This window comes from Aulonocara sp. 'chitande type north' Nkhata Bay, linkage group LG14, assembly GCF_057382095.1.
Source record: "Aulonocara sp. 'chitande type north' Nkhata Bay isolate Kocher_YH1m ecotype deep benthic linkage group LG14, A_spYH_male_GT1.1, whole genome shotgun sequence".
Taxonomy (NCBI): Eukaryota; Metazoa; Chordata; class Actinopteri; order Cichliformes; family Cichlidae; genus Aulonocara; species Aulonocara sp. 'chitande type north' Nkhata Bay.
In genome coordinates, this window is record NC_141357.1 from 21,101,207 (window position 1) to 21,124,333 (window position 23,127).

Below are 23,127 nucleotides of genomic sequence, written 5' to 3' on the forward strand. Positions count from 1 at the left end.
AAGCTAGGCTAAGTTAGCCTAGTAAGCTAGCATAAACCTAGAATAAATAGGATAAATAAAGTGTATCTTATGTTATCTTTATCGTATTTTGATTAATTCACAACCCCAATATCAACAAAGTTTGGACGCTGTGTAAAATGTCAACAAAAAGGAATGCAAATTTTATAAACATTTTATTCACAACAGATTATAGAAAACTTTTTTTTAAACTGAGACATTTTACCATTTTAGGGAGAGAAAAAACAGCTCATTTTGAATTTGATGGCAGTAAGGTGTTAAAAATAAGCTGTGATGGGGTAACAAAAGGGTGAAAAAGTAAGCGGTGTGGACTAAGAAGAAACTGCTGGAGGGACACTTCACAATCAATTAGGTTACCTGGCAACAGATTGGTAACATTATTGGATATAAAAAGAGCACCTTTGAGAGACAGAGTTTCTCATAAATAAATAAAAAATAACAAATTGAGTCTACAAATTGTGGAGCAATTTCAAAATAATGTTCCTCAATGTAAAACTGCAAAGAACAAATATCTCATCATCTACAGCACATAATATCCTCAACAGATTCAGAGTAATCGAGAAATCCCCAGTGCATGGTGCAAGGCCAAAAACCAATACTGGAAACATGACGGATCTTGGGATACTCAAGTGGCATGGAAATCACTGGATGGACTCAGGAAGATTTCCAGAAGTCATCGTCTGTGAGTACATTTCACGTACAATCAGCAATTGCAGATTAAAGTTCTATGATGCAAAAAAGAACGTGATCCAGAAGCAGGACCATCCAGCTTGTTATCAGCACTCAGTTGAAAAGCTTGTGTCTCTGATGGTGCAAGGGTGTTTTAGTCCCTGTGCAACATGCAGCTTGTACACCTGGAAAGGAACCATCACTGTATATACAGATTTCACAAGAATACATGCTTCAACCAGACAACATGCAAATTTTCATTACCCTACATAACTTTAAATGTATTTATTTTATTAACATGAATTTAAAACACACAAACACACTCACACACAGACATACACACAACAAAACACTCCGTCATCAGGCTGCTCCCGTTTGAGTGTCTGAAAATAAGCCAGTGTTGTGGTATGGTTTCTGAGCCTGAGTCTACACCAGTTACTAAGAAGACGGTCTGATAGCGAGCCCAAAAAACATCCTTATCTCTAGAGCTAGTATATCACCAGAGTTTAATCGCAAAACCAGTCAGTCACCCTGATAGACATCAGATGATGACAGACAGAAGGCAGCTGAGACGGCAACAGACAAAAGGCTGTTCGTATGGTGATAGACAATGAGACAGATACGAGACACACAACTTCCAAGTTCACCTACAATGCAGATAGTACAGACTGATACACATGTGAGTGTGACATTCAAAATAAGTCCAGGTGTTTTCCTGGTAACTGATGGCAGATAAGAAAAGTAATTCTATGGGAATAGTGTGTTAATCTCTTATGGGTCAGACTTTTGTTGAACACACAACTGGGAAAGAAATGTCCATAAAAAAACAGGCTGAGTCCTCCTGATTTTCCAGCCGATCAGAAAACAATTGCTTTTTTTCTCCACACTGCATGACTTTGTGAAAGTTGTAGGCACAATAGCTCTGCATGTGTCCATAAATCAAAATGTGTGCTAATCCCCCATGCATGTGATAATGCATTGGTGAGGTAGTACACTGCTGACGTGCTTACAGACTGTGAGTGCTTGTTTGTAATCTGTCTAAATCAGTGCGTCTAGCATCCATGACTAAGTGAGCATCTCTGGTCCTTCCCAGTGGAGCTTGCCTCCCATCAGCTGGCCGTCTGGGCTCATCTCTGCTCAGGGCAGCTTAAAACAAGGGCTGCTTGCTCTAAACATATTATGGATTCAGAAGCTGGAGCATAATTGACTTTATCCCTGAGCCAGAATAATACAAGTTGATTCTAGGTGAGGGGTCAGAGTAAGAGCAACTACTACGAAAGAAGGAAGAAACAAGGACTACTTACTCTGACTGGGACAGGGTTACTAAGGCTGGGTGAGCACTTTGTTGCTGGACCTTATGCCATGCAAAAGAGCTACACAACAGCTGCAGGAAGTACTGTAGGACTTGTGTGGTGGACATGTGGATTGAGCGGTGGTTGGGGAAAAGGATGTCTCCAATTTCCTGGTTGTCTTTTTTTTATTTATGCAGACTTGTTAATTTCTTTTTTAAATGAACTATCTAGGGGTTTGAATTCTAGTTTGCAAAACACAATAAAAAAAAGGAAATTGTTTTGATCATTTATCCCCCTCCCAAAAAATTAAAGCTCCTAGGATTTTCTGCAGAGGGCTGAAATGTGGTGCAGCCTCTGCATCCCCTCCCTTTTTTTCTCTTTGCTGCACTTTAAGGATTCTTACTCACTTTGCTGAATACCTGTCCATGTTTGCTAGAGTAAAAACTGAGAGACTCATTAATATATTCAGCAGAAGCAGCAACTTTCTGTGACTTTGCCCGAGGCCTTTCACCTTGTGTGAGCCACACACTGTGTACAAACACATGACCTTGCAGCACATACTGACACACATGCAATTTATTTATTAGACAGACACACTCAGTCTCCCCAGTGTCCGCATGCAGAGCTTCACTGCAGCTCAGCAGATTGTGGCAGAGCTGCTTCAGTATGCAGCGCGTCTGGGTGAGCAGGGGGGAGGAGGAGACTTTGAAGTGGGTCAAGGCTTTCGGAAGACGTCCGCAGTGCCGAGCCAGGAGCTACTCGGCTGTCTTGGCTCTCTGCCCCTCAATAACTGTCTATCACTTCACACGTACACATCCTGAGAGGTCCTGCTGAGGCAAAGTCATACCTGGGTGGGACGCATGCAATTCTAGGAGTCATTGTAAAGCTCAGTGGGTCTGCTACTTTCTGAAATTTGTCTCCATGTAGTCCTGAGGGGTAGCAGCGTATTAAAGATATGAGTGAATACATTAGTGCCTCCCAGGAGGAGATTGCAAAATTTCTGCCTTCAGCACAAAAATCTTATCTCTGAGGTAAAGCAGACATGCAGCAAAGCTGAATTACAACCCAAGACTCCCGTGGAGGGGAAAAAAAGCCCCACCACAATAAAAAAAATAGTGTGTTAATGTGTATTTGTTGGCTCTCTTTTGGTGTTTTTGTGTGATTGTGTTTGGGGGTGTGGTGGCATTGACGTGTAAGAGGATTATCAGTGTGAAAGACTCAGTTAGAGCCTCTGCCCGTTCTGCTATGATGCTCCAAAAATCTAACTAGTAGAGAGCTTAACAGTTTCTCATACCCTGCTGAGCTCTGACAACTCCTCACTGTAGGGGAAAAATTAAAATAAAACAATATATATTTTACTGTAATACAAGCAGTGCTGATGGTTCACTTAATCTAAGTTACAATGACCTGACAAACACTAGAAAAGGGGCAGGGGTAAAGAAATGCACATGCAGGCTGCACAGACATAACTAACTCCCACAGACCAATGAGAGGGGGCAGAGCAGATTTTAGACACAATGAATGCCAGCTGGATCTCAGAGGGGAGGAAACAACCAATGACAGAAGAGCTGAGATTAAAGGAGGGGAGTGAGTAAATCTGCAACTGTTCCCCCTCTCCTGCTCGGATCCCTGGTGGAATTAGCTGAAAGTATCTGAAAGAGGAATACATTCCTTTTCCAGGTCAAAAGGAGGCAGTTTTTTTTACCCTGCCTCTCACCTCACCTTCCTCCACAAACATCTGCTCTCTATCCAAGTGCCATCACGTGTTACTCAGTGTCTGTTGAGGCATTTGTGCTCAGACAAAATCTTCTATCTTTAAGTTTTACACAACATAGACTATAGCAGCCGAATAGCAGCCACTACAGATTGAAAGCTTTGCCTGGTCTGATGAGTCTCGGTTTCTGCTGCTACATTCAGATGGTAAGGTCAGCATTTGGTGTAAACAGCATGAAACCATGGATCCATCCTGACTTGTATAAATGATTCAGGATGGTGGTGACAGTGTGACGATGTGGAGGATATATTCTTGGCACACTTTGGGTCTCTTGGTACCAAATGAGCATCATTTAAATGCTACAGCCTACCATGTCCAGACTGTATGATCACAGTGCAAGGATCTTCTGATGGCTGCTTCCAGCATGATAACACGCCATGTCTTAAAGCTCAAATCATCTCAAACTTATTTCTTGAACATGACAATGAGGCCACTGTACTCAAATGACCTCCACAGTCATCAGATCTCAATCCAATAGAGCACATTTGTGCTGCAGATTTGTCAGTACAGACAAAAATCTCAGGAGAATGTTTCCAACACCTTGTTGCCATTAATAATTAAGGAAGCTCTGAAGGAAAAAAGGAGTCTAGATCAGTACTAGCAAGGTGTACCTAATGTGGCCAGTGAGTGAATATGGGCAGACAGAGAGATGACTCGCCCCCTGCTGCCCATTATGAAGAATGCAGGCTTAAGTCTCGTTTTTTTAAGATCTGTAAGCTACCGGTATGTCCAGGTCTATGACAGGTTAACCCTGACCACTTCTTTCTGGTCAGAGAACAGTCTTAATATTGAAATGTTAGAATAAATTAGTTTTTTGAATTCTGTATTTTGTAAGTTTTTTAAGGTTTTAGTCAAGCTCAACAAACATGAATCTTCACTGGATTGACAAATATCTCTTATAACTGTGTGGAAACATTGTTTAAGATTGCAGTATTGAGCTATATTAATAGAAAAATGGGCTGGTTTGGTTAAACAAGAAAAAAAAGGAATGAAGTTGTTGACAAAATGTGCGAAACTTCAAAATCAAACTTCTGAGGTTATTTCAGTTCATTCTGTTCTTTCTGATGCACACTGCAAATATGTTTTATGGTTATTATGAAATATCCAAGAAAACAAAACTACAACATTGGATTTGAGAAGACTCTTTCTTTTGCATTTTTCATTATAATGGCCAAATTGGCTAGATAAAAAAAGAAGCTTGAATCAGTGCATTTATATAAAATGTTTCCATTCTGATACATGACATATCCATAAATGTGCATGTAGGACTAACATGCTGCTAAATGTGCTGAAACGCTATCAGTGATGGATCAGATGATCTCATTGGACAGCTCTATGATGTAATATGTTTGTGAATGACTCTTCATCTGTTCGTCACAATGACAGCCTGACCCGGGTCGATACCTAACGTGATTAGCTTGTCCAGCTGGTATGAATGAATGAATGAATGAATGAATGGAGAGACATGTATCTTCTGACTGACTCAATTGGAAATGTAAACACAATGAATGAGACAAGACGACACAGATGTGACCGAACACATCTCATCTGAAATAACACACAGTACATTTCAACATGTAAACAGACCACATTGTATTTATTTATGTGGCTTTGAAGTAAAATTAGAATAATTAAGTTGATCAAACTTCATTAATCATCATATTTTCCGTTATATTAAAATGAAAATATCAATGTTACATGAAATTTGAAAGGATAAACCAATTAAAGTTGCTTTTTTAATTAGCAGTGATTAAACTAAAAACAGACCAATCATTGGATTTTTGGATTTTTTTCTTGTGCGGTGAAGTGAATCTACCCAGCGTTGGATTAAATTAAGTCTGTGTCTATATTGGGAGTTTTTGAACAGTCCTTTTTATCAGATTTGCAATGATTAGTTAGTAAATTATTTAAATTAGTTTATTTAAATTAGTTTTCTTGTCAATTAGCCAATTTGCAGGGAAATTGATCCACAAATATTTAGATTGATCTGTTGTTTAAGTTGCTTGTCAAGGAAAGTGCACTATTGAAAAAATATTTCGTGTTTGCAGGTTGTGAGAATACATTGTTCATCTCACAGCAAAATTTAAAAAAGGAGTATCTTTGGGTTCTGGACTGCTTAGCAGGACACTTAAACACATTCACTTGGGCTCTGGAAAATTTTAACACTTCTCATACTAAAGGAAGAAATAAATCTCAAAAAGACAGGATAATTCAACAGCGAGAAGAATTTCCTGCACTTCTACAGGTTTGCGTCAATCAGGAATACACAGCAGACGCGCAGACAGACAATGAATAATTTATTGGGGATAAATGTCCACATTATTTCAGCTGTCATGGCGAGGCTGAACTGACATGCAGAGCTTTGTGCTCGTAAATATAAATCTGCACTGTAGCAAATACAAAAGGAAGCAAGATTACAATTATTTTCTCCCACATGTAATCAAAGTAGACATCAAGTTTAAAGTAGTAAGTAACCTCAAGATTTTTTTAAAGGCTTAATTTAAATAAGTTTATAAAATGCCATTTAACTGCCCATAGACTAGCCTGACATACTGAACCAGTCTGCTCAGCTCACCATCACTGAATACAACGTGAGATAAGAAAGAAAGGGCTGCATTTGTGAAGCTGGAACGGCACAGTTTTGGATATGTTGCCTGTAGTTTTTCTTGACTAAAATATACACCAATAAATTCCCATATTACATATTCTAAATATATGCAAGTACTATCGCCTCAGTTTGAGCTAACTTGCTAGTACGTGAAAACATGTCTTAGATTTTATTCTCTGATGACTCGAACGCCTCGCAGTGAAGTAAAAGCAAACAAGTCTCCCACACAAACACCGCCGCCCACCCGGTCCTGGTCAGCATTTTGTGATGTGTCTTTGTGTGTGGGTGTGTACATATAACCACAGGTCATTGAATGAGGTGAAGGCTGAGGTGGCTACAGGAAACGGGAGGGCTCAAAAGGAAACAGTATGTGTGTATAGGACTGCTGCACCTCCCAAACATGCACGCGCGTACCAGCACACACAAGCATCTCTTCATCAATTATTAAATCTTCCATCATCCGAGTCAAGCTCAGGACATCCATCTTCCTTCTATCAGCAAAGACAGATGAAATGCTGAGAGTACCTATGATCAATAAGCCAATAAACAGGTCTGCCCGTCTGCCCAGAAAAATCTAGAAGAATTAGACAACGGACATCAAACGTGTATGATATTTGACGGTGATAGAAACAAATTTGCCTACTGTGCAAAAACCCCAGAGTGAGCACTCAGCTGTTGTTACTGTGTGTGGAGGATAGGCTCAAATCAACCTCAGGCAAAAGAGAAAGGAGCACTGAGACGGAGGGGTGGTCTCACACACACATACATGCACACACAGGGGGGAAAGTCAAGCTGAGGAAACGACTGTCTGGGGGACGCCCCTCAAAGGAGACATAAATAGATTAGATTGCTGGTCTGGAGCCAAATTTCCACTCCTGATATTTTCCCAGGAAGGAAAGGAGGATGTCCAACATGTCAGTGACATAAAAGGATCATGTGTGTTAAAACTCTGACTATGAGGACTTTTTTCTGTCTGAGCTGGACTCTTTGATTCAGTCAGCCTTTACACATTAACACACAGCACAGACACATTCATCAGGCCCATTCCCACGCGCCCTCCCCCTGCCTGGTTCCCCCTTCCTCCTTCTCCACGGCAACGCAAAATGCCACAACGATGATGTCACCCTCTCTCATAAAAAACCAGGCATTACCTCATCACCTTCTGCTCACCTTCAGTCTCACTCTATTGGGTGGTACCCGGAAATCAGCGCAGCCAATCAGGCTTCACCCCGCTCCCCTGACCTTGGCAGACTCAGCAGCATCCACACTCACGCTGACCCCTCATGTTTTCTGCTACTCTTAAGGAATTGAGAACCAGCCAAGGAGAGCGGGCTGTGCATTTTAAACAGTAAATATAATGACATCCTCCTGAGGCTCAACTCTGCTGAACAAGTGTTTCAGCCCGTGGGAGAGACTCTTTATTCCAGGCCCGGCGGTCTATTCAGCTGGTAAACAGGAGCTCTGGCAGACTGTGAGTGAATGGAGTGCACGGCAGCAGTTTCCTTTGTGACTGCTAAGCCATGTAGACTGACCGATTGTCAGTGCAGTCGGCTCGCTGGCCGTCTCACTTGTTCCATCGAGGAAGATGATAAAAGGTATCTGGGAGCTTTGGGAGAGCTGTTTAGTAGGTCTCATTCAGTAGCAGGTTTCTTTTACAGACCAACTCCAAGCTTAAACACTAACACATGAAATGAAACCAGTGAATTGTTCAGTGGTTATAACAGTACCTCACTACAAAAGCTTTATCCGGACACTTACTGTTAGCATTAATCATGAGAACCAATGCTATGAGCTCAAAGTATGAGGTTATGTGGTTGGACAGGTGAGTCACACACCAGACTATTTTGCTGAATTATCAACAACTGCATGGACCACTATTAAAAAAAAAACACAAAGACTTTTAATAGGATTTATGCAAAATTCTTATCAATTTTGTTCTCAAAATGCATTTTTCTAGCATGGGTTTAACTGAGATGCCACTTTAAAATTTGGAGGACTTTGCACATGTAGAAAAAATCATTAGCTAGTTCTCCACTGCTAATCTTTTAGGGCAAATATCTGGTACCATGGCTCTGTGAATGTGGATTCTCAGGCTTGTTGCATGGAACATATTTGAATGTTTGCAGATTTGGAGGCCTGCAGAAACCACAAATTTGCAGGTAGGCGACTAATGTTTTGTTTACAGCTTCTCATAAACAAAAGCACATAGTGATGACATTCTCTCTCGTTTAACCAGCCTTAAACATAAGCAGATTTAGATTTGGTACATGGTGTCATACCAGGAAAGTATCACACTGAAGTTAAATGTGTTTTTCTGGTTTCAAACTGTCTGTGAAGCAATTCACCTGATTTAGACAATTTTAAAGAACATATAACTATATTAATATTAATAATAATAATAATAATACTGATAAACCAACTCAATGTATAATTTAGAAAGCTATATTAGGACAATAGGGACCTGAAATTTTGCATAATTCCTTATAGAAGGTGTATCTTTCCCCTGGAATATTTTAAACTTGATAAACTGAGACAGAATCAACCCAGTTACTGATGCTGCTCCACTTTACTGAACCTGAAGTGTGCCCTTCTTGGCTCCCCCTTCTAATCATACATTATGAGACTCAAGCAGAGTAAACATACAGTTACCAGCACATGCACACTTCATTTAAAAGGATTTACTTGTTTGTCTCGTCTTTGTCTATGATGTATGTGACTTTATTGTTACAGTTGTGTTTTTGTTTGTGGACTCATTAATCACATAATCGTGTCGTTGTTTCTGGTTTGGTGTCAGAGAGTCCTCTACTGCGTCACATGGCAGTTTTATTTTCCCCCCAACAGACGGTAGTGTGGGTAAGGCATCACAGGTGGGTGTGGACAGGCGGGTGAGAGTTGAAAGTTGAAAGAAAATGATTTTTGTTAGGAGGAAAAAACAAAACAATGCTGCTACTGCCCGGACATTTAGGTAAACTTTAGTTTGGGCCCTATTGTTTTTTACACTCCTGTTAACAACTGCTAAAATATTTGAAGTGTAGGATGTGAAGTTTTTTGGCTTTCAAACTAATCTACATGCTGAACTATTAATGGGCTGTTCTCAACACAATCATGCTGCAAAACTAGAACATCGTTATTCTTGTGAGCTTAGCTTAGCTTATTTTTTGTCCCTGTAAAATGATGAAGGTCAGATATGAAACTGGCAGGACTCTTTCAACAGTGACAAAATGTGGACTTTAATATTCTTCATCTTTTTTAATCCCATTCAGGGTTTAAGTCTGGACTCCATCTCCTCCAAACAGAACAAAATTGAATTTTTAAAGTGTGATTAAAGCACAGGAGCGAGTGCCAAAGGTTAGAGCTGGGAAAAAGGCGATTAATAAAAATACACCCGTCACACAGGACGACTTTTTCCTCCCCGCTGCAAATATTATCAGCCGGCATGAACTCCAGATATGAATTTGACGAGGTGCAGGCAGAGGAAGGAGACTCATATGATGTTTTTCTAGATTTTCAAAAGCTACAATTGCGACCATTAAACAACACAGGAAATGTTAAATGTTGTCCAATATCCTGCAGAACTACCACATTAACACCTAAGAACTTCCTGTGATAGTCTCAAGTTCGTAAAAGAGGAAACAAGTAATGACTTTCTATTTCCTCAAAAGAGGAAGTCAATACAATTTGAGTAAATATTGGAAGAAAAACTTGACAAAAAATAAGTTGCATCACCAAACGTCTTTGTTAGAGAAGCAAACACGGTGAAAAAAATATGAAAACAGACTTAACAGAACAGAGCATCGGAGTAAGTATAATAGTTAATTCTTTCACAGAGAAAAACTAATCATAAAATTAAATATACAACCATCGAAACTGACTTTATTTTCCCAGTTTGACCAGCGTTTTAGGGCTCATCCCACCGTCATCTCTGTTGTTAATGAGAGGACTGAGTGTCCCCTCAGAGTGCCTGGTTGTTCTGGATAATGCTTACATTATCTTCTAAGACACAAACAGCCAAAAAATAAATAAATGTGCTAAGCCCAGAAAGTGCATTCTCATCTAGTACGTGACTCACAAAAAACACACGACTTTGCTCGAGGGTGGTGACGTAAGCACGTCTATCCGATAAAAAAAAACAACGACGTTGAGCCCGCGGTGTCAGTCACATGTGGGACAGCAGCGTTTGATTCATGGTGGCACTTTTAAAAGAGGGAAGTCAGGAAGTTCAGGGGCTTTTGCATCCAGAGAGACGGAAGTGTGAACGACACCGAGGACTGACGTGTGCCGGCACTTTGGAGAAGTGAGAGATCATTTAAGAGAAATGAGTTAATTTCAGTTACTGCATCACCCTCAAGTGCATTCCTAAAGACTGTTGGTCAGAATATATACAAGGAACATAGTTCATGCATATCAGAATACACTTAGTGCTGCTTTTCATGCCAGCACAGAGAAAGTGAAAGACACTCCTAACCAACCACCACACTTTCTCTTTGGGGTTAGTTTACTGCCTTTTTTTGTCTAATAATTAATTGGGTTTTGAGCTGCACCAAGAAAAAAATATATATAAAGATGAGAATATTAATAAGTCACTAATATATTACCAGTAAATAAATCCATAGTGAAAATAACCACTAGTTACAAGTTACTTTTTAGGACAAATTTAGCCATAAACTCAATTCTTAGTCCAACTTTTTTGACAGAATTAAGCAAATACATTTTTCATTAATCTGTTCCTGTTAATTAGTCTAATCATTTAATTATTTTTTAAATGATTTATAATGCGAAAATGAAGATTTCTAGTTTTGACGATGGTCGCGTACACTTTTGAACAGTTAGTCCAACAGAAACATCCTCCTTTAAACAGTTTTTATATATTTTATACTTTAAACACTTCATCAGCTTGGAAAATAATGGTTTGTCAAGGTCAATAGGGTTAAATAAAGTTTTGAAAACTGCAACACTGTCAAATAAGACCAACAAAAAGACAGCCAGAACAAAAAGTCCACAAAAAGTTCTACACTTGTTTAGTACTTTGGACTAAACAAGAGTTTTCGAATAAGCTCGGAGCACGACTTACATCCAAGCTAAAGTTCTGTTTCGCTCTCAGCAGCTCAAACATCATTGTTATCATCTATAAACATAGACTGATGGGTGCACTCACACTCTGGGCTGCCTGCTGTGTTGCTTCTTTGCTGACATGTCACCCGAGGGAGCAAAGGCGTTGTTTAGACAGTCCGAAGACAGACTCATGTCAGCAGCTCTGATGTTTGACTCACTAAGCTCGCCCGGCTTCACGGCCTCGCTGTCACAAGCGTCAGTGTCTCTCCCTTCCTCTGCTTCCTCTCTGAGTGCAGCTGTGTATAGAGAGGGTCACACTTCTTTATCAGCCACTTCCTGTTCTCGTCCTCTGGGAGACTCGACCCTGTGACAGCAGAGGCTTTGCCCACAGTGGCCCTGCCTTCCTCGCAGCAGCTCATTTCTTCTGTTGAAACTTCATGAGGCAAATTTCCTGCACTCGTCAATACATTTAAAGGCTGTGGCGGAGCAAATGAAATTTTCCTCTTATCCATCATCTATTAAACCCTTCCACGGCCTCTCAAACTATTAGATTTACCAACCTCTTCACAGGAGCACCAGAGAGCTTCGTTTTATGAAGGATGGGGTGAGGTGAAGAGAGGAAGCAGCTCCTGAGCAAGGTGTAACCTTACTCACAGAGAAATCAGCAACCCGTTGAAGCTAGTTTCTAACCCAGAAAAAGGAGGGAAAAAATGCCACCCAATTCAAAATTTCAGGTCATCGTCTCATTTAGTAACTTAAAATTTCAATTTTATTTCTTTATTTGGAGATATTTTCCCATAAGTTTGGAGTCCAAATGTTTGAGGTAACTAACTCCAAATTTGAGATAATAACCTAAAGTTTTGACTTACGCTGGCTGAGCGGTGGAGACAAGCTTCCACAGTAACCACATTCAAACCAGTCAGACAGCAGAGTCTTTAGTGATAAGCTGATATCAGCCAATCAACATATGTTTGAGATAGTTCAGAAATAGAATCAGTCACAGTTAGTCCACACATCAAATTACCTTCAGCACATAATCATGTTAACAAATTACTGTTCCTGCAGGAAACAGAAACAGGTTAGCATTTTTTTTATTCATTTGTTTTCAAGGAAACAATTGCCATGCTCTTATTTTGAAAGTTTAGTTACCGCTTGCTCACTGGTCAGCCCCTCATTGTGGAAGCCCTGATGAATGAAGCTTGTGTCTGCCACAGACCCCCCCCCCCCCACCGCATCCATAAGTCATATGTTTTTATTATGTCTAATAATAATTTTGATTCAACCCTCTGAGTAAGTCAGAATTTTGACATAACCCCAAATTTTGAGGAAAAAATATAAAAATAGTAAAATAGTTTAAAAAAAAGTATATATATTCAGCAGCGTAAACAAGCCCCCATAAGTTAGAGCTCCATCAGCACTTTAGAGGCAGCTAATAAGCTTACATGGTAAAGATTTAGTGAAGTAATTTACTTACAAAAGAAGTTCGCAACACTCGCGCTTCAAGTTTTACTTTTCTGCTGCTATATTTTTCCACACATTTCATTTGTTTGACAGAATTATTGTGCATGTTTGGGATTTTTGGAGTTCAGTGTTATTTTGGGAAGTGTTTTCTGTTTGGTTTCATTTTCTCAGTTTTTTATTGATTCCAGTAAAAGAGCTTTTGTGTGATTTGTTGTGGTTTTGAACACTTAGAGAATTATTCAAGTTTCAGTTTCTGTTTAAGTTTTCTTTTTTGTTATTTAGGATTAGGATTACTGCTCTAATCTCCTCAATATTTTATAGTATTAGTATTTTAATGAGATTTTTCTGGGGGTTGGTTGTCATTGTGTTTTCTGAGGTCTGTGAGTTCAGCATACCTGGGGTATATTTCTGTTATCTGGAGTCACTCACCCTAAGATTAGCAATCCAGTAATCGGTTATCTGCTCTGTATGTTAACCCAGGGTGTCCCCTGCATGTTCACATGGAAGCGGGGGTGATGCCAGCAGAGCAGCTGATTTCACAAAGGAAAATGAAACTATTATTCCAATATTAATAGGTTAAACAGGTTGACCGAAAGCAGCAACATGAAAGAAAGAGCACCATATATTTAAAGCACTGAATGAACATGTGTGCACTTTAAGTGCTTTGTCCAATGAGGCTGTCAAAAAGCGGCTACATTAAGACAGTTTAGCTTATCTGAAGCCAGGAAAGATAGCGGGCAAAAACGCTGACTGTCAGTCCAACAACTCTATCATTAACACATGAGATAATCCGATGGATTATCATCAAGTGTTTCTTTAAATTAGGCTTTAAAAGACTATTTCAGTTTTTATTCTTTAAACCGCAGCCTCGGTGGTGTAAGGAAAAAAAATCAAACAAAGGCTTCGACTATGTGTGAAGTTGATATGGGATCAATAAGTACTGATAGCCGCTCTGTTTTGGGATCATCATATTTTTGCTTTCAAAAAATTAATTTCAAAAATGAAATGGTTACATATAAGAAGATTCAGGGGAAACACAAAAACTTTGAATAGTACTAAAAAAATGTAAACTCTCCCTACTCACCATGCACCAAAGTCTCAGGGATCTTTCAGAAATGCTCTACAGCAGCATGAGTTACCATGGCAAAATACCACAGTGAGAAACGACCCACATTAACATGATCAAAACCGAGGATTAATTCTAGTTACCTGGGTAACTTCATTAAATATTGCTTCATAGTTACAGGCCTCAGGTGTCTAGTATTTTAAGATTGTTGTCATTGCCCTCCTCCCCCCTTTATCCCTGGGTGCTTCCTTGCCCATACTTTGTACTGAGGCTAGGCAAAAACTGCATTACCAGCAGGGGGAGATACAAAGTCTGTAGTGAGCAAAAAACGGTTTAAGTAAATTCTAGGGCCGGAAACGATTAAGCTAGGGGGCTAATATGTGTATAAGTGTAAATGTCTTAATAATGTCTGTTCAAACACCCACTTGTGATTATTTTCATGTTGGCGTGAAATAAAATAGCTCCCACTGCTGTTACTGTAGCTTACTGCAAATTCTGCATTCTCGTATAATGGACACAGGGGACCGGCGTGTCTATTACACGTTTTCTTGTTATAGCGGGTTGGGCTAGGATTAGCATCCTTTGTCTTACTTTGTAGTTTGCTCTCTGTGATGGCCTGTTTCATTTTTGCTTCCTCTGTGTCTTCACTTCATTGATTGTGTTCAGCCCTGTCTCGTTTCCTGTGTCTTATTCCTTATCAGATTTCTGTGTGAGTATACACTCAGCACTCACTTTATTAGGTACAATTGGTTTTGTACTCCCACTAAGAACGCAACGTCTAGATGAACAGAATCAGTTTTCTGGGATTTCCTTACCCAGATGATTGATCATGCATCAAGACATTAACACAAATGTTTAGTCACCCAGTCACATGGCAGCAACTAAATGCTTTTAGGTCTGGAGACATGGTCAAGATGACCTGATTCAATAGAAAAGAATGGAAACAAACTTGTGTTTTTGTCACAGGCTGCCAGTATCAACGTGTCTAAAGATACAGTTTAAAATAGCTTCTTTGCCACGTTGTCTGTTATGTGTGGACACAACACTGCTTAATTCTTGAGTGAGGTGCCTTTTATAAGCTTGAATGATCAGTGTTAAGTTGCTTAACAAAAAGGAAATTCCTCTAAAAATGCTCAGGTACAAGGACAGGACTTACATGAGTGAAAAAGCAGACAATTTCCAATGGAAAAACTCTGAAAGACCTTTGGAAAGCCTGCAGAACTACTGCTCAAGACCACTTTTAAAAAATTACAAGAAAGTCTAACTTGCAAGCAAAAACATTAAAAAATGAGGGACCGTTCAAGATTTCTGCAAAGCCCTGTATATGAAAGGATGTACGGTATTTTCTGTTAGTCAAATCCTTGTTTAATCTTTAACAAACCTTTATTTAAAACGACTTTGTTTTCCTGAGGCAGTTTTCTGTCCTTTCAGCCTGCCACTACTTGACGTCGAGTCTCCGTCACATTCTGGAGCTTCTGTTACCAGGCAGAGTTCATCTGCAGGTGAAAGCAGCTGAGTCACTGCAGCCTCTTCATGCTTTCTGTCACTGACACAATGAGTATCGCAGAGCGCTGCCACCAATAAACGATCTCAAGCGCTTTTTAAAATTCGTCGAGGGCTGTAATGTTTGTCCTGCAGATGTGAGTAAGCGTACAGGACAGATGGAGACGTAAATGTGTGAGCAGGCAGAGCAGCAGACTTAAAGTATACTCATCCTTCCTTAAACCATCATAAAAAGCTCCATGTTTGTTGATAACACAGTGTGGAAACACATAAGCATTTGTGCACTATCAGCATCAGGGAAAAAAACCCACTGCAGGTGATCAGACGTGCACATGTGTAGATGTGGTGGATGAATGAAATGGATTTTATCTAAAGTGCTAAATAAGCAGAAGCTTATTGATTGTCAAGCAGAAATGGTTTTATTGCGAGCAGCAAGGGGCTGCAGCGCACTGGAGAGAAAGTGCAGCAGCAGTCGAGTGTTCAGAGGGAAAAATAAATATTGATTTTCAGTTCAGCTTTATCTGATTTAATGAACTCATTTTACAGCAGTTTTATTTTTTATTCTAAATTAGAAAAGTCATTATTTAGCTTTACTGTAAGCTGGTGAATCAGACTACAAGACAAACACATGGCCGTGTCAGACGAAGAGCAGAAACCAACCTATCCCCTAAATCAGAGAGGCCACAGCAGTTTGAGGTGCACTCCTTTCATAGTGATCCTGATCCACACAATTTTTCCATGGAGTTGTTCAATTCCTAAATTTAAGGTTTTCAAATCAATTAAATTTACAAAGGGACTCTCGCTGCCTTCTGACTCGTTATGGTCCTTTTAAGATATAATGAATAAATGAATAATTAAAAATCATGAAGCACTGAGACGTTCAGCATGTTTTAGTCGGACTAGTGAACTCACCACAAGATAAAATGAGAAACGTTAGTGAAGGTTATTCAGTGCCTGGGCAGCAAGAAATTAACTACAAGCCATTAAAAACGCCATAAATGTTTTTATTATTCATCAAAGTACTGTTTATTGGGTGCTGGTTTAGCTCAGTGCGTTAATCAGGCGACCACACGCCATACGGAAGAAAGCGACCGGCCCAACATGTGACTCCGCAGCCCTTTGACTTTATCTGACCCTGCTTTCCTGTCCTTTCTTCACTGTATCTATCAAATAAAGCTGAAAAAGGCCAGAAAAACGTGAAAGTACAGCAAGTGAGGTCAAAGGTCATGGCCAGTCTGTTTACGGTGATCAAGGGGGCCACAGGCCCAGATAAATGAGAAGGCTAGCTTCAGGATGGGCATCAGACGTAAAGTCAAACATGTGGATCATATTTAAGAAAGAAAGCCTGTAACACACATCTCTGAGTAACAAATTACAACCAACATGTTTGAATAAATCAACATAATGGAAGTTTCAGATCAGTATAGATGAATAAATATTGTGGATGCATTAATGTTGTTTTGCAGTTCAGCTTTGATGTAAATGAAAAAAAAAAAACAGTTCATACTGAGAGCCTGACTGCGATTTCCCATGAAGCCTAGCTCCTGCTGTTTTCAGAGGAAAACTTCTTTTTTGGGTTAGGATTTAAGCTCCAGAAAGTCCCTGTCCCACTCCTCACTTTCCCACCAATGTTCAACCTTCATTTACCATGGAAATCTGTTTCTCTCTGAAGATCCTGTTCTAATTTCTATCCATTTGTGCTCTCGAGGGGGAAAACTCTCTTTTTACAGACCTCCATCACACACACAGCTTCTCTCCTGTTATTAATTCAACAGTTCCGGTGTGTGTAGCATCACTACATGGTGGAGGAGCAGAAGGGCTGAAAGCTACAAGCTGATATCTGACACCTCAAACAAGTGTGATGGAGCTGACACAGAGCTCACGTCTGAATCAGCTACACGAGGCTCTTGACAGCAGATAACACAAGTAAAAGTGCTTTTACTTTAAAAGTCAGGGTGGAAAAAGCATGCACAGAAACCTGCAGCAGCCCTTCTCAGTCATTTGTAACTCCCTATCTGTGCTCACCGTGCATATAGATACCACAAACCATTGTGGACTCAACCCTTCGCCAGGATGCCCTCCTCAGATTTCCCATTCAGATATCTGGCCAGGAGGAAATCATTAATGACCCACTCAGAGCTGAGTTTCAAGCCAACCCACTGACCAGCTCGGATGAACTGACGAAAACAGGCAAGACTCGAAAACGCAGCTGGACATTTACTACCTTTACAGCCGGTCAAAATCAATAGACAATAAAGCTGAGTCAGTGCAACTATTAAAAGCTACTATCAGTGAAATGTGGCTTTTTGATTACATGTGATGCCCGTTAACAATGACCAAGAAGAGGTCTCCATGCAAATTCTTTGCACTGTAGATGAGATACAGCTGCACTGTGCCACCTGTGACCAGTGGAGGCACTGCGAGTGTGTTTGAATGTAAGCCGATCCAACTGATGACAGCTACACCGTTCGGCCAACAGATTTAGGCAGCAGCACCAGCTCTGTATTAGTATTTGTTTCTGTATAACCCCGAAGATTCTTCAACCTTTAAAATTCTCTTTTTAAAGAATTTATGTCTACACATGTGGTGATATCATCTGAGTAATTTACTGATCAAAATTTAAATGAAGGAAAAACAATGTGGTATTAGAAGAATGTGACCTTTTCAACTGCTCCTCATCTCTGTTCGAAGACAGGTGACTCTGCATTATCCACAGACTGACATTATAAGAAAGACATAACCACCAGGACCTCCATGCCTGCCATTACTTTAGGTTTTCCAGGATATCTCCAATGACCTTTTGCTATATTGACCCTCAAACTTTATTTCAAATACTAAGAATGGGTGAATTAGTAAGTTTTTGTCTTTGTCTACCAGTCCCCATATTAAACACAGTTTCTACCTGTGTGTGGGCAGCTATCGGCCACAGGTGTATAAAATGAAGCATGTAGCCATGGGGTCTGCCTTTACAAAAATTTGTGAAAGAACTGTTTGTTCTAAAGAGCTCCTTAAATTAAGCACTGCTTAAATGGACGTCACCTCTGCAAGTCATTTTGTGAAAGTCCTTCCATCCTAGATGGAGCGATCAACTCTAACTTGTATTACTGCAAAGTGTAAGCTTTTAGGAACTCCATCATGAAGTGGCAGAGTGCATAACGTTACACAGTACGTAAAGGGTACAATGCACCTCACCAACGGTCTGCGTGCCGGGAGTTTCATTGCATGTGTTTCCCATGGCCAAGCAGCTGCTGTATATATAATCTTTCAGTGGCCCAGCACATTTGTATAATGTCTGAGGAGTATGCTACAACAGACTGGGAAAAAGTCTTACAGCACGGACACAATCACAGCAAAGTTGGTTAGCATGCTGCATCCATAAACAGTAAAGGTGGATGAACTACCAAGTACCTCACTTTCACTTCTAAAAATGGGGCAGAGATCTCAGGGTGCCCTGTTCCTAACAGCAGGCCGTATTATCTGTCTTCAGAATACACAAACATTACAAATTGATGTAAAAACTGACCACGGGAGTCTGTTTGAATTGACTCACTTGCAGCCAGCCTCAAGTGGGCACTGGATGAATTGTAGTTTTCATGTCTGTACTTTTTCATGATAGCGCACCCAAATCTGTGAATATACATCGGTGTCTGAGTTGCATTCAGGGTAATGTAGGCAGTGTGGTTGGGAAAGGGGATAACAAAGTGTGGAACAAAAAAAACCCTAAAACACACTAAAAAAAACCTCTGTTTATACAACAGTTTGAAAAGCTGGTTTTCAAACTGCTGAGGATGAATTATAGTACATTTGGAGGAAGTCACATCTGGTAGTCACATCTGTTATACGTGACCATCATTGACCCTGTTTGACCTACAGTGCTTATTTTGGCTTTAGTTAAGACATTTTTAATCCTCACGTCAGTACACTTCATTATTTATGCATTTAATTTACTTCTATGTGTAAACCATTGTGTGCATGTGTTTATATGCACTATTCTGCCTGAGCTGTTTTCTATCTTGGTCAGAACCCACTCAGAAATCATCTTTTCAGTCTCAGATTATTTTTTATTTTCTTAATTAATTATGAAATTAAAAAAAAAAACAAGATAAAGTAATAGTGATCAGAGGCACGGAGGCTGACTTGTGAAGCTTTGAGTGCTTAAACAGCAGGAGGACTCCTCAGCGAGTGGCTGTCTGTTCTCCTGCTTCTCACAAACAAGGTTATCTCCATGAAGGATGTGAGATGAGTAGAGACGAGAGAAAGAGAAGGAAACGTTACATAAGATCATCAGTAAGAAAAGCAGCGACAGCGTTTGTGTCCTGTTAATCAAAAAAACTAAACAGTCATTTAAAAATAAGCCCACTTTTAAAGTTAATAATCTCCACTCGCGAAACTAAGTGACAGTCCTGGACTGTTTATATCCAGTTTAGTTTAATTAGGAAAATATTAAACAATGGATGCTGAATATGGAGCTGCTGAGCAGGAAGAAAAGAGGAAGACCACAGAGAAGCTAAATGGATGTAGCGACGGAGTACACACAGAGGGTTGGTGTGACAGAGGATTTTAGGCATAGGGTGAGATAGAGGCAGATGAGCTGCTGTGGCGACCACTAAAAGGAGTAGCGAAATGATGGAGGAAATCTACAGAATTAATATGTTTACTACAGGGAAATTCCTCCCAGAAATCTACCTGATTATTTCTGGTATTTCATAAAAACACATTTTTCCTTGGCTCTGCCTTGCTGAAGGAATCGATCACCATTAGTGCATCTGAAACATCTGCGACTACGTCTTAATTTGTCTGCTCCGAGCTTCGTGTCACATGACCCAAGGCGGCTGCATTGACTGAATGTTAAGTGACGCCTGCACTTTAACTTTCTTTTAAACTTAGGACAGCATGCAGCAGTCTTAACATAAGAGCTCCTAATGAAAGATATTTAACAGAGAGGATGAAAAGTAACAGGAGACGAACAACACTCTTTGCTTTCCTTTCAGACCATAAAGTCTTTTGTGATAGCTGGAAGCTTGTTTATACAGAAGAAGACTGACCTATTAAATATTAAATCTATTTAATGAATGGATGGATCTGGACTCTAATGCAAGCTCCAACATTTGATATTCAGTTGCAGAAATGTTAAAAACTTCTGTGTTTTGTCTACCAGGATAGGATCAGTTCTGCTCATGAAAATCAATTAAAATTCAAAAATGTTAATAGATTTCTTTCACACAGAGACACACACAGTCTCTCTGCCCACACACAACATGGTGTAGTGCAAGTTACCAGAATCTGAGTCAGAAACTAAAACCTGCTTGTTCATTTCTCCAAATCCACGGACTGTAGAAATGTTCATATGGGGGTGGCTTTAGGTTTGACGCAAGAGTTCAACCAACGTATGCTTCATCGGAGTAAGAACGACTCCTTTTGGTTGATTAGGAGAAAAAGTCTTGAGCAACTTCAGGTATGCGAGTGCCTCTATGAGTTGCTCTGGTTTGTGTAAATAAAATTGCGTAACAGGTTTTCAGACAGGTCAAGTCTGAACGTTTCTGTAACTATCTGTAATGAAGTCAAAGTACAGAGAACAGCACTCATATGGCAAACTTGAAGACAATATAAATTTTTTTATAAGTATTGTATGTTTTTAGGAATTAAATAAAGTTTTATTTATACATGCTGTTTTTGTTGTTATTGGTCTTTTGCACACTATGGGGCAGTTACCTGCTGGGTTACTGCATTTAAGGGGATTTAAGGGGAAGGGGTTAAATCGTTCAGGTCAAAAATGCAACAGTTAACAATGTAAGGTTAGGCTGCATAACTGATAGTCAACTGGGACAAGAATTGCATGAAGAGGCGAAGGCAAAGTTTGGACTTGTGAGTATTTTGAGCGCACAGCTGTGGAGCACGCGTCAGAAACTGCTTAGGTAATGTGGTAAAGTACCAGCTTATTAGAAAGCTGTTATGGCAAGTCTTGATCACATGACCTCAGAAGCCTACTGGGGACATATGGATGTAAAAGTTGTCTGATGTTTGCTGGTGCTTGTCCACGCAGAGCTCCAAAAGCAAAAACCAGTGGACTCTGAAGCTAATGGAACTGAATTAACAACAGTGCGACACGTGAGTACTTAGAAAAATAGTTAAAAGTCTTGCAGCCATGATGAAATCCAGATGTGATGAGGTCAGAGCATGTCGCAATGGAACTCAGCTTGGGGGTATTTCTTAAGTGATAAAAAACAGGCGCAAACCAGAGATTTCACGTAACCATCCAGAGTGAAAGGAGAGTCAAAGGTCATCCCAAGGTTCCTGACAAAAAATGTAGCAAATGTAGCCAGAGGACCTAGTTTTCATTAAATCTGTCAGGAGCACAAACAAGCACTTCTATATTCTCTTCATTAAGTTGGAGAAAAAGGTCTACCGTCTAACTTTCAATGGCGCCTGAAGCTTAAAAATATTGTGTGGCTTAAAAGAGAGATACAACTGAATGTTATCTGCACAGCAATGATAGGAAAAGTTTTTAAAAGTGCTCGAAAAGTACTGAAGAGGGAACAAATATAAAAGAAACAATAAAGGTCCCAAAACAGAACCTTGTGGCACACCATAGACAAGAGAAGTGGAAACGGACCTGAATTATTACCCATCTCCACTTTTCTCATACACGATGGGTAAAATAGTTTCATAAAAATAATCGAGTATGCATATTTTGTGAGCAAAATGTTAAAGGAGACACTTATAAGTGAGGCAAATTACAAAATGTAATGGCTTAGGGTTGGAGTTGACTCAGCTCTCAGATTGTTAAATGTCATTTTTCAGAAGCACACATTTGACTGTAAGCCAGTCAGGACTTGTTTAAACCGCTAGTGACTTTGTGTCTATGTGTATCTGCATCTTTTGCAATTTCTTTACTGTGAAGGTGTCATGACATTGTAATTTTACAGGTCAAAACTAGAGAAGATGTCTCAACAGCCACAATGCCAATGTCTGTCTTTGCTCAGTGTTTGTGAATTAGATCACACCCATCTTTAAACACCAAATTTTCATTTTGATCTCAGCTACGCACCTGTAAAGTTTCATTACTGCATCATGTGAAGGTTTCGACATTAGCACTTGTCTGACGCAGGTCTGCAGCCAGGACTACTTTAGGTTATGTCTGTTACAGAATTCATCAAAAACTAAAAGTACAAGAAAACACAGCAAAATCTGAAACTTTACCTTTACCTTTACCCACAAAAAGGAAACACTTGTGAGAAAAATACAGATCAGATTTAAGGAGATTTTCTTAGAAAAGGTGGTGGGAGGAGGATACTTGTGTTAGCATTACAGTGAAGAAAGATTAAACAAGGAACAAGATGTGATTATGGGCAATAACACGAAAACGTTTAGCTCCTCGAAATGAAAGAAAACACAAGCAGGCACAGACATGCCTGGGAACGAGTCTGTAACAGTAGCAATTCCAGGAAATGCTGCAGTACAAAGCCTACATTGAAACCACAAAAAACTAAACTTGTTACACAACTTGCCAGCTATTTCTCCCATTTAATATTTTTATTACAGTTTCCCAAGGTGATATGAATAAACTGGTTTATCTAACATCCTGAAACCTGATCTTTTTTTAATCGCACAGTCATGTGAAAGATAAAGTTTCTCACGGGACTCTCTGCAGTCCTGTGAAAAATAAATATTTCGCATGATTAAC

General features: G+C 39.7%; 1 protein-coding gene across 1 annotated transcript in view; it reads right to left on the reverse strand.

Moving 5' to 3' along the window:
• limk1a (LIM domain kinase 1a) overlaps window positions 1–23,127 on the reverse strand; it is a 58,449-nt gene that overhangs the window by 30,899 nt on the left and 4,423 nt on the right. The window lies entirely within an intron of this gene.